Genomic DNA, 5,623 nt, shown 5'->3' with positions numbered 1-5,623 from the left:
TAAAAAACAAAAGCAAAAAAGAAGATGAGGATACAGAGGAGGAGAAAAATAAAAATGAAAAATCATGTCGTATAGTGATCGCCGTGTCAAAGTTATATTTTTTATTTTTTAATAGTAATAGTAATGATAACTCATTTGTCTTGTCAAAAAAATTAGAAAAGACGAAAAAAAAAAGAAAAAGAAAAAGACAAAAAACAAACAAAAAAATGTGGTAGTTGGCACGAGATAAATTTGAGGGTAAGTTTGGAATATTGATTAATTTTACTATATTTGAATGCATGTTTTAAGGGTTATTTTCTCCTAAACACATATTTTTTGAAAATGAAAAGTCAAAGTTCTAAAAAAATATATACATTTTTAAATGATGTATATATGATATTTTTTTTTTCTTTCTCCCGTATTAGAAGGCAAAAACTTGGAAGTGCATGTCAAAGTCAGCCAATTAGTCCTTTGAATAACTTGCGTACTGACCAGGGAGTTTCCTGCAATTTTCTTAGGGAGTTGGTGGCATAAGCTTTGGTCTTCCCCATTTATATTTTCATTTTTTTTTATAATAATTTACCTATTAAGTTGATTCCTTACATCTACTGCACATTGATTAATCCATCTATTTTCCCAATTTCGCATTGAAAGCAGCCAAACTCATGTTTATATACACAAGGAGAATTGAAAATCTCAAAAATTACTTAGATGATAGTAATTAAGGGTTAGCTATTGTCATCATTCTGTCTTATTTTCCACTTTGGTATTTGTATTTTGATTGAATATAAAATACCAAAATATTTAACTTTTTCTATTCAATTAAAAGTAAGATACTGATATCAATCAACATATGAATAACAAATTCATTTTAATTATATTGATTGATATCAATAAGTTACTTTTAATTGAATAGAAGAAGTCAAATACTTTTATTTTTTCTATTTAATAAAAAAATAAACATCACTTAATCTTCTTACTTTTACCCATTTTAAAAAATAATTGGGTTTTGAATAAGAAGAAAATAATTGGTTTAGATTCAAAAAAAAGTCATACCTAGCTAGGATATATTATTTCAAAAAACTGATCTGTGGCCTAAAATTTTCATGAGTTGAATGGAAAAGTCCAAATATCGTCTTATTTTCTTTCCCAAATGACGCGCTTACTCCTTTCTTTGGGCAAAGGATGCTAGGAGGGAATTGTCACGAAGCGAAAGAAGATTGACAACTTTATGAAAAATTAATTAGTTTGATAGCATACAATAAGACGGTAATTGAATTTCCAACCTCCTTAAATCTTTGGGTCATTGCATGGTACCGTAAGTAATAGAAATTATTATCCGGATTTTATTTTTTTATAGCCTAGATTTATTTCTTTGTATTGTTCTTTAATTGAAAGATGTGTATGTATGACTATGCACATTAACAACTCATATTGGAAGTTGGGTATGGTGCCACTTTGGTGTGGTACCTTAACATTTTGTGAATCTTAACGATGTATTTGGAACCAAACTCTAAAGGAAATTTAAAAAAAAATCAATTAACAAAATTTAAAATGAAAAAAATTGGATTCCAATTCATTTACCTTGTTTGCTATAAGAGGGGATTGAAATGAAAATAATTCTTTCCTTTGATATCACGAGAGAGGTGGAAAAGAAATAACTTGTTTTACTATTTTTACCCTATTTGAATCATAAATATAAATAAGTCAAATATTGTTCACCGCTTGTCCTAGAAAAATCAAGTTGGTCTACGAAAAAAAGCATAACAATGGATCTATCCTCAATGCAAGTGGGATTGTTTCCTTTTGAATTGGAATATTGGAACAAAGAAAGCCAATTTGACGATCTCTCTACGAAACATGTCTCACTTACATGCCCTCCAAGTCTATAAAGCCTATTTGACGAAAGAAAACTTGTGGCGTAAGGTTCATTGGGACCAACCATTGCAAAAACTGGATGGACAACTAGACCTAAACTTTGAAGACAAGGATTTCCCCTAGAAAAGAGAGCCTAAAAGTTAAGTGCCTAGAATGAACCTTGTGAAGGAACCTTAGGTTTTCAAGGCATTAGATTCTCACCATTGTTTACCTAATTATTCAAACCAACATTCTCACTTCTGCTTCGTCCACACGCTGCTCATGCAAGTGTTTCCCTCAAAGGTGGAATGTTTCCCTATTGATGCATTTTGAATTTTACATCCTACAACTTTTCTTAAATTATTATTGGAAAGTGTGTATATATATATATATGAGTCTATCATTAATTATGGAACTAAAGATATAATTAAAATGACGTAAGTATAATTGAATTTCAAAATTCACTAAATAAAGGAAAATTATCATATAGAGTCAACCAAGAATGATAATTCCTCCAAAGGTTCATCTTTTTTTATAAGTTTAAAAATAAACTCAAAATATAAAAAAAATCAAGTATATCCTTATTTTGCCTTTTTCTTTTCTAATTCATCATCATCATCGTCATCATCATTGTCCTCATCATCGTCATTGTCTTCTTCATCATTGTCGTTGTCCTCATCATCGTCGTTATCGTCATCATTATCGTCATCATCGTCACTGTTGCCATTAATAACCTGGTAAATATTATATTGTAAGTTCAATACGTAAATATTATACCTACATTTTGCAACAAATTTTATTGCATTAAAAATATTGTTTTATCCTATTATATTAGTATTTATATTGATACATCATTTCAATGAATTAACATTATATACTAGATGAATTTTTATTAGCAATAATTTTTATAATGATAATCATAAACCTTATGAAAAAAAAATGTCTTCTAAGGTTAATTTGTAGTAAAGGGAATGTAAAAAAGTATAGGGCAACTATCCACAAGTGTTTGTTTAAAAAAAAAAATTAAAAATGAAATTAGGTTATATCTTAATGAATTATATATATTTAAAGCATTAATGTTGTAAGATCAATACATTTTTGTCATACTTGTAACTTGGATATAATATTAGTTCTATTAATAAAACTAATATCATAAAATAATAATATTAATGAGGTGTTAATAATAGTAATAATAATAATAATTTAATTAATCTTAATGTAGCATATAAACCACAAAAGACAAGAAAAAAAAGGAATATTTTTTTAATAAAGCTTACAGGGAATTAAAAAAGAAAAAAGAAATTATCTTCTAGGGCTTCTTTGTAATAATAATAATAATAATAATCATAAAAATAATAGATAATATTAATAATAACATAAATAATTCAGAATACTAATATTATAAATAATAATATTAATACTTATTAATAATAATGCAAATAATCTTAGTATTGTTATAAATATGTATAGATAATTGTGAATGACCTCACAGTTATTCATAAAGACATTTGATATTCCTTGTAAATAATTAAATATTGTATTTAATTCTTGTTTTTTCAACTCCTATAAATAGGATACCTGGATCAATGAAAATTACACCCTAAAGTTCTCTCATAACTTTATTTCTTCTATATGTATATTTTTTGTTATTTATTTTATTTTCTAACATGAAAAGATGAAAATATCAATAATCATGGATATATAAGGATATATCATAGAAATATCGGTGAATATTTTGATACAAAATATTGGTAGATGAAAATTGATAAAAAAAAAATCATAAAAATATTAGGAAAAACTCAAAAATGATAATATATATATATATATATACTAATAAATTTTATTTTATAAACTAATATATATGTAATATGCATCTTATGAAATCAAGACTAACATAGCTTTACTAGAAAGTGACTTAAATTCCATTAAAAATACAGGGTTCAAGTACTGTTCTTTGGGTTTATAATTTTTCTAATCTTTGTGGAAGTGAATCCCACAGGAAATGGGGAGCAAAATGAAGTTGTATTTAAGAAGGGATGCGAGGTATGGATTGGACTGCAACAAGGATGCATGCTTTTGAAGGCTTGGATGGATTGGGCTGCAATAGGGATGCTTTTGAGGCATTTCGTCCTTGCTAACGCTTTATCAGTACGAAGAGTTTTACAAAAGAAAACTCTGAAAACTCTTATAAGATCTTGTAGTCTTGTACGAAGAGTTTCTACAAGAGTGTTTGTGGAAGATTGAAACACTAAGAAGAGTGTTTGTGGAAAATTGTAACATTTGATAATAGAGTTTGTAGAAGATTGAAACAATGAGAGAATAAACCTATTACCATAAAATCTCTTCTTTCTTGGTTAAAAGGTATATGATAAAATTACACTTTTATTTTTATTTTCTATTCCATTTATCTTATTTAAATACAAAAGCATGTACAAATATTTTGTAGAAAGTATTTATATAGCCAAAGATTATGAAAAATAAATCATATCTAAAAGTTATTAAAAATATGTAAAATATGTAAAATCCTCATTTCTAAAAGTTATACGGGAAATTATTAAGTTATAATAACATAGCTAGAAGCTATGCATGTAATTTTTAATTTTTTTTTAATTATATTGTATAATCGGAAGTTATGTAAACAAAATTATATAACCAAAAATTATATAGTGAATATTTCATAACTTGAAGTTATATACAAATTTTACACATTTTTATTATGATAAAATATATAAAATAGAACATATAACTAAAAGCTATACCGAAAATTTATCATAGTAAAAAACTATGTAAATCATATTTTCTATGCTCAAGTTAGAAGCTTGAAAATGTTAACACTTCAATTTTGTGCAGCCTAAAACTATACAAAAAATTTCTCAAACAAAAGTTAAATATAAATTAGAATTTAAAAATAAAGAAATAAAGAAATAAATAATTAGAAGGTAGAGAAGTCTTTTCATATTAAAAATCTTAGATATAAATTAAATTCTCTAACTTCCATGCACATAGATCTTTTTGCATGGAGATCAAAGACTCAGAACAAGCTAAAGATTTGAAAATTTAGGGTCTAAAAATCAATTTTTTTTTTTCATATAAGATAACATTTTAGATTCATTAATTTTAAATAATTTAAATATTCTTTTGAAAAATGTAAATCTAGATTAGATTTTCAAAAAAATTAGAAATATTTTAATATAGGTGAATTCATTAATGGAGATAGGCACACAAAAAAAAAAAAAAAAAACCAACAACAACAACAAATAAAAGGAAATCATACCTATTGAACAATGAGAATTAAAGAAACCGAAAAAGTGATTGGTCCATGGCTAGATTCATTTTGTATGCGCAACAATATGCAATGTATAAAAACACAAGAATAATAATAATAATAATAAATAAATAAATAAATAATAATGAAGCATAAAAAAATATTAATGGGGAGTAAAGAATAAGGGAGAGCAATATAATTAGGGATTCCGAATAAATATAATAATAATAATAATATGTTTAATTCAAATAAATAAAAGGAATAGGTTTTGAATAGATTTGGTTTAGACAATAACTTAGAAAATAAAAGTGTTACATAAATCGAGAATTTAGAAACTAATTAGTTAAGTTGAAATTAATTAATCGTTTTTCTTATATTATGTTAGGTATGATTAAGTTCTTAAAAAAAATTAAGTATTTAAGAAATTAATACAAATTTTGAATATATATATATATATGAATGCTATTTGTTTCTTTATATAAATCAAATATATTTTTGTATGAAAATGTGTTAGATTATTTT

The sequence above is a fragment of the Vitis riparia genome, chromosome 5 (genome assembly GCF_004353265.1).
Source record: "Vitis riparia cultivar Riparia Gloire de Montpellier isolate 1030 chromosome 5, EGFV_Vit.rip_1.0, whole genome shotgun sequence".
NCBI classification, from domain to species: Eukaryota; Viridiplantae; Streptophyta; class Magnoliopsida; order Vitales; family Vitaceae; genus Vitis; species Vitis riparia.
The sequence above is the reverse complement of the archived record's forward strand: the minus strand, read 5'-3'. Positions refer to the sequence as shown.